At 36.1% G+C, this 13,593-nt stretch overlaps 1 pseudogene; it reads left to right on the top strand.

Annotated features, from left to right (window-relative positions):
• The first annotated feature begins 2,576 nt into the window (after nt 1–2,576).
• LOC136154557 (tubulin alpha-1C chain pseudogene) lies at nt 2,577–4,782 on the top strand (annotated as a pseudogene).
• Nucleotides 4,783–13,593: the final 8,811 nt, after the last annotated feature.

The raw sequence follows: 13,593 nt of genomic DNA, 5'->3' as shown, positions 1-13,593 counted from the left end.
AGAAAGCAGATTCCACACAAATATTAACTAAAGACAGTTGGATTGGTTATACTAATATCAGAAAAATTAGACTTTGTCTAAAATTGATATAAGGGCAAAAGGGAAATTTATATATTGATGTAATGGTCAGCCTTTTGTATCTGCAGGGTTTGCATTTGTGGATTTAATCAACCACTTACAGAAAATATTTTGAAAATAAAAATTACAAGAGGTTCTAAAAAGTAAAACATGTATTTGCTGTATGTTAGATTATTTGCATATTTTTTATTCATTTATTTTTATTAGTTGGAGGCTAACTACTTTACAATATTGTAGTGGTTTTTGTCATACATTGACATGAATCAGCCATGGATTTACATGTATTTCCCATCCCAATCCCCCCTCCCACCTCCCTCTCTACCCGATCCCTCTGGGTCTTCCCAGTGCACCAGGCCCGAACACTTGTTTCATGCATCCAACCTGGGCTGGTGATCTGTTTCACCATAGATAATATACATGTGATTTGAATCAGTTCTAATGAGATGGATGAAACCGGAGCCCATTATACAGAGTGAAGTAAGCCAGAAAGATAAAGAACATTACAGCATACTAACACATATATATGAAATTTAGAAAGATGGTAACGATAACCCTACATGCAAAACAGAAAAAAAATTATGTGCATGATTTTTTACATATTATTAGGTATTAGAAATAATCTGGAAATGATTTAAAGTGTATTGGAGAATTATGTAGGCTATATGCAAATACTACATCATTTTATATGAGAGACTTGAATATCCACAGATTTTGGTATCCACAGGGTTCCTGGAATGAGTCCCACATGGATAAGATGAATGAATGTGTATCCATGAAAAATCAGAGCTCCGCAAAAAGTAGTGCTAAGAAGAAAATTTATAGCTATAGATTTCAGCAATCAAAAATGAAGTATCAAATCAGCAAACTACCTTTATTTCATTTCTTAAGAACTTAGACAAAGAAGACCATTTTTTAAAGGATATAGAGAGCCCTGGGAAACAGAAAAGGCTTGCAGGAAGTGATTTATTACCTATAGTGCACTGGCACTAACAAGACATACACTGGCTATTGGTAGCAAGTGAGTTCAGTTGTCATCATCCAACACGGTGAAAGGGTGACATATTTCACAATGAGTATTTTTTGGGCTCCAGAATCACTGCAGATGGTGATTGCAGCCATAAAATTAAAAGACGCTTACTCCTTGGAAGAAAAATTGTGATAAACCTAGACAGTATATTAAAAAGAGGAGATGTTACTTTGCCAACAAAGGTCCATCTAGTCAAGGCTATAGTTTTCCCAGTAGTCATGTATGGATGTGAGTGTTGGACTATAAAGAAAGCTGAGTTCCAAAGAATTGATGCTTTTGAACTACGGTGTTGGAGAAGACTCTTGAGAGTCCCTTGGACTGCAAGGAGATCCAGCCAGTCCATCCTAAAGGACATCAGTCCCAAATATTCATTGGAAGGACTGATGTTGAAGCTGAAACTCCAATACTTTGGCCACCTGATGCAAAGAGCTGACTCATTTGAAAAGACCCTGATGCTGAGAATGATCGAAGGTGAGAGGAGAAGGGGACGACAGAGGATGAGATGGTTGGATGGTATTGTTGACTCAATGGACATGAGTTTGAGTAAACTCCAGGAGTTGGTGATAGACAGGGAGGCCTGACGTGCTGCAGTCCATGGGGTCACAAAGAATCAGACACGACTGAGTGACTGAACTGAACTTCTAAACTTCCTCCAAGTCAGGCCGATGAATACTACTTTATTTCACCACCCTTCACGTGACTGAAATTCTATTATCCCTGAAGCTCACTTAGTTCCATCTCTCTGAGTTTAGATAGCTTCAGTGACTCTCAAAACTTCACCATCTGTTCTGTTTGTTCTACTCTAGGGGTGAGCCTTCCAGAGCCAGTTGACTACCTCTTCTTTCATAATTGATTTAGCTGAACTATTCAGCTCTAGAAATTTTTCTGCTTTGGTCTCTGGAGCTCCCATATTCAGGCTTCTAATGGGAAACTGGCCAGAAGCATTCCCATACCTTGGGGTTTATTTGAATTTGGTTGATTCTCATTTTAGGGCTCTGTAAAAGATACATAATGAAATTTCTCTTGAAATTAATTACTGTAGGAAAAAACTCACATACATATACATTTTAAATAAAACACCTCTATAAAGGCCTGATTGAGCAATTATGTAAATGACATTTGCTCTTTTAAAGTAATGATAAATTAGGACTTTTTCTAAACCAAGACAGAGGGAAGAAAAGAGGCATATGGTGGATCTGATGCCCATTCTCCAGACAAATGGCCCAGCAGGGTGTATATGGATTTGTCAGGACCAAACAGCCTCTCACCACATCTTCCCCAGACTTCTTGGTAGTGTGTCAGTGTGTGATCCTTGTTGCTCTCCCCTTACCTCCTCCAGCCCTGCAAAGTTCTAAAAGTTCCATTCATGTGTGACTCTCTCTCATTCCACATTGACTGGACTGGAGTCCAGTTTGTCATTGTTTGCTGAGAGATCTACTTCCTGAAAAATAATATCCAGCCCGATGACTAGATGACAAGTGACAAGACCATTAAGGGAGGAGATGAGTCTTTTTACACCCTCTTCAGTGAGATGGATGCTGGCAAGCAGGAAGACATCTGCAGGACCTGGCATGCAGGTCAGGGTAGTATTTCTAGATCTAGAACACATGGCTATTATGAAGTTCACATTGGCACCTACCACCAACTCTTCCACCTTGAGTGCCTCGTTAAAGGCAAGGAAGAGGCTAACAATAACTATGGGTACTACACCGTTCACAAGTAGATCACTGACCTTGTCTCAGACCACATTTATTTTTATTTATTTTTATTTTTTTTTTAAATTTTATTTTATTAGTTGGAGGCCAATTACTTCACAACATTTCAGTGGGTTTTGTCATACATTGACATGAATCAGCCATAGAGTTACACATATTCCCCATCCCGATCCCCCCTCCCACCTCCCTCTCCACCCAACTCCTCTGGGTCCTCCCAGTGCACCAGGCCCGAGCACTCGTCTCATGCATCCCACCTGGGCTAGTGATCTGATTCACCATAGATAATATACATGCTGTTCTTTTGAAACATCCCACCCTCACCTTCTCCCACAGAGTTCAAAAGTCTGTTCTGTACTTCTGTGTCTCTTTTTCTGTTTTGCATATAGGGTTATCATTACCATCTTTCTAAATTCCATATATATGTGTTAGTATGCTGTAATGTTCTTTATCTTTCTGGCTTACTTCACTCTGTATAATGGGCTCCAGTTTCATCCATCTCATTAGAACGGATTCAAATGAATTCTTTTTAATGGCTGAGTAATATTCCATGGTGTATATGTACCACAGCTTCCTTATCCATTCATCTGCTGATGGGCATCTAGGTTGCTTCCATGTCCTGGCTATTATAAACAGTGCTGCGATGAACATTGGGGTGCATGTGCCTCTTTCAGATCTGGTTTCCTCGGTGTGTATGCCCAGAAGTGGTATTACTGGGTCATATGGCAGTTCTATTTCCAGGTTTTTAAGAAATCTCCACACTGTTTTCCATAGTGGCTGTACTAGTTTGCATTCCCACCAACAGTGTAAGAGGGTTCCCTTTTCTCCACACCCTCTCCAGCATTTATTGCTTATAGACTTTTGGATAGCAGTCATCCTGACTGGCATGTAATGGTACCTCATTGTGGTTTTGATTTGCATTTCTCAGACCACATTTAAAAGTGGTTGACCAGTACAAAAATCTTTAGGACTCCTTGGTTTTCCATAGTTTTTGTGGGAGAATCAGTTTTTGGTTTGCCTTCCTCCTGATGGAATGCCCTTTCAGCTGATGATGGCAAGATGTCCAAGGTGGAGTTCTCCATTTATCCAGGCCCCTTCGGTTTCCATAGCTATAGTTGTGCCCTGCAACTTAATTTTTGCACCCTGGAACACTCCGATTGTGTCTTGATAATAGACAATGAGGTTATCTATGACACCTGTTGTAAAAATCTTGATATTGAGCACTCAACCTATACTAACCTTAACCAACTTATATGTAACTTTATTAGCCCAATTGTGTACTCCATCACTGCTTCACTTAGATTTGATGAGCCCAGAATGTTGGTGTGACAGAATTCCAGACCATCCTGGTGCCCTATCCCTGCATGCATTTCCCTCTGGCCATATTTGCCCCCATCATCTCTGCTGAGAAATTCTACCACAAACATCTTACTATAACAGAGACCAACAATGCATGTTTCCTCCAGCCTAAACTAGGTGATGAAATATAAGCTTCACTGTGGCATATACATGACTTGCTGCCTGTTGTGCTGTGCTGACATGGCTCCCGAAGGTTTCAGTACTGTCATTGCCACTATCAAGACCAAGTGCACCATCCAGTTTGTGGACTGGCATCCCACTGACTTCAAAGTTGACCCTAATTTCTAGCATCTTACTGTAAAATCTAGTGGAAACCTGGTCAAAGTACCATGAGCTTGAGCAACACCACAGCCATTGCTAAAGCCTGGTTTTGGCTAGACAATAAGTTTGACTTAATATATGCCAAGTGTATCTTTGTTCAGATATATTGGTGAGGATATTAAGGAAAAATAATTTCCTGATACCTATGAGAACATGCTTGCACTCGAATACTATTATGAAAAGGTTGGAGTGGATAGTGCTGAGGGATAGGGTGAAGGTGAAGAGTATCAACCTTCTGCTGCAAATTGTAACTGTCTGCTGCAAATTTACACTATATCTTCTTGAGACTATCTTATTTCTGTTCTGTGAAGCTGCCTATTTTGGCTCTAACTTGTCAACAAAAGTGATCTTTCCATGAAAAAAAAAAAAAAAAAAAGGAATAAGAACAAGCTAAAGCCAGTGCATGCCAATTCAAATGGGTATTATTTGAAAATACAAATTTAAAAAATGCCCAGGAAATAATATGTCGTTGAGGATGTGGAGAAATTAGAATCCTTGAGCATTTCTAGTGGCAATATAAAATGGCACAGATGCTTTGGAAAATATTAATGGCAGTTCCTCAAATAATGAAGCATAGAATTAGCATATGACTTAGTATTTTCACTTCTAGTTGAAAGTGAAAAGTGAAAGTGAAGTCGCTCAGTCGTGTCCGACTCTTTGCGACCCTGTGGACTGTAGCCCACCAGGCTCCTCCGTCCATGGGATTCTCCAGCCAAGAATACTGGAGTGGGTTGCCATTTCCTTCTCCAGGGGATCTTCCCACCCAGGAATCAAACCCAGGCCTCCCGCATTGCAGGCAGACGCTTTAACCCCAGAGCCACCAGGAAGCACCCTTCTGGTTATACCCTCTCAAAAATTGAAATCAGGGACTTCAAGAGATAAGTGTTCGCTCATGTTTATAGCAGCATTATTCACAATAGCACAAAACATTAAACCACCCAAATGTCCACTGATGTATGAATAGATAAATAAAATGTGGTACATATATACAGTGGCATATTATTCTGCTTTAAAATAGAAATAAATTTTGACATATGCTATGATGTGGGTGAAACTTGAAGGCATTATGCTAAATGAAATAAGGCAGACACAAAATTATATTTTATGATTCCACTTGCATGAGGTACCTAGAGTAGTCAAATTATAAAGACAGAATAGAGTGGTGGTTGTCAAAGTTTGGGAAGAGAGGAGAATTGAGAGTTATTTTCGATAGGTACAGAGTATCAGTTTTGGAAAATAAAAATGTTCTGAAGTTGGATGGTGGTTATTTTTGCACAAAAATGCTAATGTACTTATGCCTTTGGCATGAACAAATATGATGACTAAAATGGCACATTTTTAAATTAATTAATTTATTTTAATTGGAGGATAATTATTTTATTTATTTGCTTTATCACACACACACAAAACAGACTTAAAAAAGAAATACACACAGGTATTTCTCCATATCAAACGTGTACCAGATCTACATTCCAGGTAAAAGGAGGTATTTATTCAAAGGCAAATCCAATTAACAGTCTTGCAGCAAGTATTGGAAACACCCTTCCTACATCTTCAACAATAGAAATATGTGTGTGTATGCTTAGTCACTCAGTCGTGTCCAACACTTTGCAACCCCATGGACTGTAGCCGACCAGATTCCTTTGTCTATGGGGATTCTCCAGGCAGGAATACTGGAGTGGGTTGCCATGCTCTCTTCCAGGGGATCTTCCTGACCCAGAATTCGAACCAGGATCTCCTTCATTGCTGGTGGACTCTTTACCAGCTGAGCTACCAGGGAGGTCCCAATAGCAACATAATTTACAGTAAAAAATTCTAAAATACTTTTTACAAAGTTGTCTCTGATTTTCATGTTTCTGAGTTACACCATTAAATGTGTACTTTTACAATGACCTAGATATATGCGTGGGTCATTTGAATTTTTCCTTTATTAAATATCTAGTAATATAATTTAGCTGCTTATTTTGGGCTGAATTCATACTCCTGTTTAATTTTTAAAATATATCATAAATAATATCTCTTTGACATGTTATTGATATTACCCATGCTAGTTTTTTCCATTTAATTTCTGTATGTTTTGCCTTTTCTGTTATACTTTTGCCTATAGTATAATGTTCCAAATATTCTTCCTTTACCCTAATATCATACCCCTGTGTTTCTCATTGCTCATCTAGGTGTTTTATGGGTTCAATTTATTTTTAAATTTACATCACTAACCATTCCAGAAATTAATTTGTTGAATGTAAGAATGATATCAAAAACATTTAAACAATAATGCATAGGAACTGAGCATTTAGAACTTCCCCTGACTGCTTTTTCAGGTGAAGATGAATCCTGGGTGAACAGGGTGAAATAGGCAACTGATTTTATATTTTTCTTAATAGTTAAGGCAGCTAACCTAACATGTTGTGATAAAGACATTCTTTCACCATTAGTTTGAGTGCCAGGTTTTGTATATTTAAATTAGCAGGTATATGTTCATTTGTTTCTGTATTTTCTAATCCATTTCATTGGTTATTATATTTTAATGTTGGGTATTGGGTACACATCTTATTTATCTTCTGTCTTCTTTTTTTATCTCCCCCACCCCCCCCTTTTTTTTTTTTGGTCCTGAATGATACATACAGATTGACTTCAGTCATTTTCTTGAATTCTAAAAACTCATCATGGTTCTTATTCGACTTACACTAAATTAATAGATTCATTTTGGAGAATTTATCATCTTTGTAATACCAAGTCTTTAAAACTAGAAATGTGGCATATCGCTCCAATTATTAAACTCTTATTAGAGGTTCCTCAATAAAAATATATTGTTGCTAATAAGCACAAAATATACACATTCTTTCCTAAAGTGTTCATGAAACAATTCATATCGTATTGTTATGAATTTCATTATATAATTATGCGTGCAGATAGTTATTGCTGAAAAGTAGTTTTAGCTAATTTGCTCACTCATTAATTTACTTTTTATCCACCTCGTTTAAATTGAAAGCATCCTTATTATGGAACAGGAGAGGTATCAGTTTATGTATCTGAATCTATCTCTTTAAATTCATTTTACCTGCAATTGTTCAGTCCGTAAGCCATGTCCGACTCGTTGTGACCCGATGCATTGCAGCATGCCAGCCTTCCCCGTCTTTCACTGCCTCCTGCAGTTAGCGCAGATCCATGCTTCTTGAATTGGTGATGCCATCCAGTCAGCTCATCCTCTGTTGCTCCCTTCTCCTCCTGCCCTTCCTGTTTCCCAACATCAGGGTCCTTTCCAAGAGTCAGCTTTTTGCATCAGGTGGCCAAAGTATTGGAGCTTCAGCAATCAGCCCTTCCAATGCACATTTAAGCTTTATTTCCTTTAATATTGACTGGTTTGATCTCCTTTCCATCCAAGCGACTTTTTTTTTAATTATCATTATTTTTTTCCATTTATTTTTATTAGTTGGAGGCTAATTACTTTACAATATTGTAGTGGTTTTTGTCATACATTGACATGAATCAGCCATGGATTTACATGTATTCCCCATCCCGATCCCCCCTCCCACCTCCCTCTCCACCCAAGTGACTTTCAAGAGTCTTCTCTAACACCACAAATCGATTCTTTGGTTCTCAGCCTTCTTTATGGTCCAACTCTCACATCTGTACATGCCTACTAGAAAAACCATAGCTTTGACTCTATGGATCTTTGTAGGTAAAGTGATGTCTCTCCTTTTTAATATACTCTCTAGGTTTGTCATAGTTTTTCTTCCAAGGATCAAGTGTGTTTTAATTTCATGGTTTCAGCCACTGTCCACGGTGATTTTGGAGTCCAAGAAAATAAAATTTGTCACCGTTTCCACTTTTTCCACTTTTATTTGCCATGAAGTGATGGGACTGGATGCCATGATCTTTGTTTCTTGATTGTTGAGTTTTAAGCCAACTTTTTCACTCTCCTCTTTCACCCTCATCAATAGGCTCTTTCTCTTCATTTTTTGCCATTAGGGTGCTTATCATCTGCATAACTGAAGTTATTGATATTTCTCCCAGCAATCTTGATCCTAGCTTGTGATTCATTCGACCTGATATTTCACATGATGTACTCTGCATGTAAGTTACATAAGCAGGGTGACAATATACAGCCTTGATGTATTTTTCCCAATTTTGAACCAGTCTGCTGTTTCATGTCCAGTTATAGCTGTTGCTTCTTACCCTACACAGATTTATCAGGAGACAGGTAAGATGGTCTGGTATTCCCATCTCTTTAAGAATTTTCCACAGTTAGTTGTGATCCACAGAGTCAAAGGCTTTAGGCTGCGATATTAGTTACTTTATACCTTTAAGGGACTCAGTGTGGTTCAGACAGTAAAGAATCCACCTGCAATGCAGGAGACCTGGGTTCAGTCCCTGGGTTGGGAAGATCCCCTGGAAAAGGGAATGGCTACCCACTTCAGTATTCTTCCCTGGGGAATTCCATGGACAGAGAAGCCTGACATGAGACAGTCCATGGTGTTACAAAGAGTAAGACAGGACTTAGGGACTAAACAGTAACAGCAAACTTTTCTTTGGATATTTGTATTTTCATGTTCAACAGAATTTAGAGAATGTTCATGCTTATTCTCCACATTAATATTTCCTTTCTTGGTGCTTTATTTCTGCTCCTTTCTTCTTCTAATATTGCTTTTATTTTTGTTATATAATTTTATTTCCCTGATCATCTTTTCTCATGGCATTGCCATTCTTCTTCTATTACTCACCTTGCTCACTATTTATCAAAGTCTATTGTTTTATCTTTTATATTACAATTTATATGCTACTGTGTATATTTGTATAGTCTCTTGAAATTCATAATGAATGCAAACTAGATGTTTATAACTTTCATAAAATATATCATTAATTATATTGATTTAAAAATGTTCCAGATGTATGCTTTCCCTTTGTAATATGCTATTTTGTCCTCTTTTTAAAATTTGTCCCTTAGTCTATAATGCATGCTTTATATAAATTATTTTCTGTTTTCTTTACCTTGATAGAGAGAAATTCACTTTTCAAATCTTAAGTTGGAGGCATAGTGTATATATACACGAAATGTTGCATAGTTTTGACTCTTTTATTTAACTTGATTGGGGTCTACTGAGAAACGTTCTCATAATCTTTTCTCCTACTCAAGTAATTATAAATAATAGAATTATTCAAAAGCAATATCAAGGCTTTGTAGTTCTTATCAAAATACATAAAGGAGCAATTACAACAGAGTGTATCTTTAGTATAACTGTTTAAGATGAAGTTATTGACTACTTTCTAAATCGTATCTCCAGGAATAAAGTGCAAGCTACTTTTCCTCCTTCCTTAGATATAGTAAAGTGAAAGGTGCATGATGATAGCCTTGAACATCTTATAAGTTTGATTCTTATAATAGAAGTGTGCTTTCTTTCCTATTATGAAGAAAATGTCTCTATTGTCGAGATAGTTTTGCAGTTGGGATGTGTTTATTGGCAAGCACAAAATTTCCCCCACCTTCTGATTCTCTTCTCTAGCTTAGACTTTATTAAATCCTAGTAGACAATATTTCATTTATAATCATAACATTGGTCAATGTTCCTAATATCTAGTGTTACTATTGCATTTTTTTCTTTCTTATATGTATTCTTAGCATAGAAAATGCTAGCTGACCCCAATTATCACCCACATGTTCATATTTTTCCATTTTCAAAAAAAAATGACATATTTTCCAATTAACAGAAAAGTTACAATAATAATACAAAGAACTATCATAAGCTCTTTATCCAGATTCATGATTTTTTAAAATATTTTGTCCCATTTTCTTTATCATTACTATTTTTCTCTCCTCTTCCTCTCTTTTAGAGTCATTTGAGAGTAAGTTTAAATAACCATGCTTCTTTACCCTTAAGTAAATTGGTATCTTAAGAAGAATATATAGATAGATGCCATCAATTTTTGCAATAATGTTCTTTATATCTATTTTTCTTTCATTCTGAGATCAAATCCAAAATCCTAACTTGCATTTAATTGTAGTGTCTGCTTTGTATTCTATTATCTGGAATAGTTCTTCAGCTTTTTTTTTTTTTTTTAGAGTTTTTTTTTTCAAAATTAAATACATAGACTAGTCATTTTGTAGAATATTCCTCAATTTGGAGTTGTCTGATGTTATTTCATTATAGGATTCAGATTTGTTTTAGAATAACCCAGAAGTGATGTTTTCTCCTCAATGCATTTTGTCAAGATGCATGTAAATGTTGGTGATGTTAATTTTGATCATCTAGCTAAGTGGTTCTGTCAGATTTCTCCATTGTAAAGATGCTATGCTTCTCTTTGTAAGTAATAGCTAATATTGGGGGAATATTTAGAGACTATATAAACACATTTTCCCACATGAATATCTCCACACACTAGTTAACATTAACTTATAACTTTATAACTACCATTTCTACATTTATTAATTAGCATTCAAGTATAAAGAAGAGCTTTCCATTATCCCTATATATTTATTTAACTATTTAACTATTCATTTATATCAGTGTAAACTCACAGATTCCATAATATTCAAATTACTATAAATTATTATAATACTATAATTTGATCTTGGGTTGCTTCAATTTGAGGCAGTGGAAATTATACTAAAACTATCTCTTGGGTCCCTTAGACATATCATCATCATTTGTCAAGTATTTCCTTTCTTTCTGGAACAAAATGTGATTCCATGATCATCTTGTATTCTTCCTTATCCAGACTTGGAAGTAGCCATTTCTCCAGAGATTTCTGTAGCCTTTTAGTGGAGAATGGTATTCATAAGTGAAACTATGATTGTTAGAATTGTTCATTCTTACTGAGTAGTCATTGACTGTATGTACTCTCAGTATAAATGCATATTGACATGCCCAATACCAATCTAATATTACACAATTAAAATATGCATGCTAGCTTTCATATTTCAATAGTTGTAATTCTCTTCTCTAAAACTGAGAAAAGGGCTTCAACTGTACACCACAATTAGTAGCCCTTGATATAACATTATACATTATATATATTGTATATATAATTATATACACTGCCCCAAATGCTGTTAGTAATGGTAGTGTCTCAGGCACAAAAGTTATTCAAAGGTAGAAAAAAATATGCCTGTAACTCCTTAGTTTTTGTTTGTTTGTTTGTTTGTTTTTTGATGCTGTACAGAAGTAGGAAGCCAGCTCAACTCTATTCTATGTGTTTAGCTTATATATTTCATCAGTTATATTTTCTAAAAATTAACATTGTGTTTGTAAAACTGAAAACATTTCCAGCGTATGTCTAGATGTAAATGTCATTAAAAATATATAGAGAGAAAGCATGCCAATCTGCATATATGATTGTCTTCAACTTAAGGGGAAAAATCTTCAGTTTAAGTTTGAATATTTATTGTCAATTGTTATGATTCATTGCTAAGAAATACCTATAATTCTGAAAATGGATATCTACTTCATGATCTTCATATAAATTTCTCACCCTTTTCATTGTCATTTCTTTACAGCTTAAGAACTTTAATTTTACCTTTATGACTTTATTTTGCTGTTTCATGGAGAACATGTATTCTAACATTACATCGGCAATGCTAATCAGATTTATTTTTATTCATCTTCTTTCTGTGTATGAAATAATTTTTGGAAGATATCTTTCTCACCACCACCACTTACAAACACAAATCTGTTCTTTGTATCTATGACTTTTTTTTTTTTTAGATTCCACATATTAGAGCTCAGGAGTAGGTCTTATTTCCCTAGATCTACAATAGATTACAAATAACGTTTGTAAGACTTTTTTTTTATTCTAGTTAAAGCACCCTGAGATAATAAAAGAGATATAGGCATTATATTTGCTATGAGACAGAATGTGGTTTGGGTAGGTCACACTAAAACTTATAATTTCAATAAAAATGGAAAAGTCATACTTTTTACATGTATTAGCCTCTGCATTAAAAATGAACATTCATTTATATGTTTTTATGGCACATCCAATTTTCCTGTATATAATGCTTAAATACATAGCTGTTAAGTTAAAAATAGAGACAGTTTATTCCTTATTATTAACTGTAACAGTTTTACCCAGAACAAAAGATAGAGAAAGTTGATGTATCTATATCATATTCCAATTTTTACCATATAAAATAGTTTATCTATTATGACTAGTTCAGTTCAGTTCAGTCACTCAGTTGTGACTGGCTCTTTCCAACCCCATAGACTGCAGTGTGCCAGGCTTTCTTGTTCATAACCAACTCCTGGAGCTTGCTCAAACTCATGTCCATCAAGTCGGTGATGCCATCCAACCATCTCATCCTCTTTCATCCCCTTCTCTTTCTGCCTTCAATCTTTCCATTGAGTCGGTGATGCTATCCAACCATTTCATCCTCTGTCATCCTCTTCTCCTCCTGCTTTCAATCTTTCGCAGCCATCAGGGCCTTTCCAATGAGTCAGCTCTTCACATCAGGTGGCCAAATTATTGGGGCTTCAGCTTGAGCATCATCCTCCCAGTGAATATTCAGGACTGATTTGATCTCTTTGCTGTCCAAAGGCCTCTCAATAGTTTTCTCCAACACCATGGTTCAAAAGCATCAATTCTTCAGTGCTCATTTTTCTTTATGGTCCAGCTCTCACATCCATACACGACTACTGGAAAAATCATTGCTTTGACTAGATGGACCATTGTCAGTAAAGTAACGTCTCTGCTTTTTAATATGTTGTCTAGGTTTATCATAGCTTTTTTCCCAAGGAGCAAGCATCTTTTAATTTCATGGCTGCAGTAACCATCTGATTTTTGAGCCCAAGACAATGAAGTCTGCCAGTGTTTATATTGTTTCCCCATGTATTTACCATGAAGTGATGGGACCAGATGCCATGATCTTAGTTTTATGAATGTTGAGTTTTAAGCCAGCTTTTTCAGTCTCCTATTTTACCTTCATCAAGAGGCTCTTAAGTTGCTCTTCACTTTCTGTTATGAGGGTGGTGTCATCTGCATATCTGAGGTTGTTGATATTTCTCCCAGCAATCTTGATTCCAGCTTGTGCTTCATCCAGTCCAGCATTTAACATAATGTACTCTACATATAAGTTAAGTAAGCAAGGAGATGATATACAGT

This window comes from Muntiacus reevesi, chromosome X (assembly GCF_963930625.1).
Source record: "Muntiacus reevesi chromosome X, mMunRee1.1, whole genome shotgun sequence".
Lineage (NCBI taxonomy): Eukaryota > Metazoa > Chordata > Mammalia > Artiodactyla > Cervidae > Muntiacus > Muntiacus reevesi.
The sequence above is the reverse complement of the archived record's forward strand: the minus strand, read 5'-3'. Positions and strand labels throughout refer to the sequence as shown.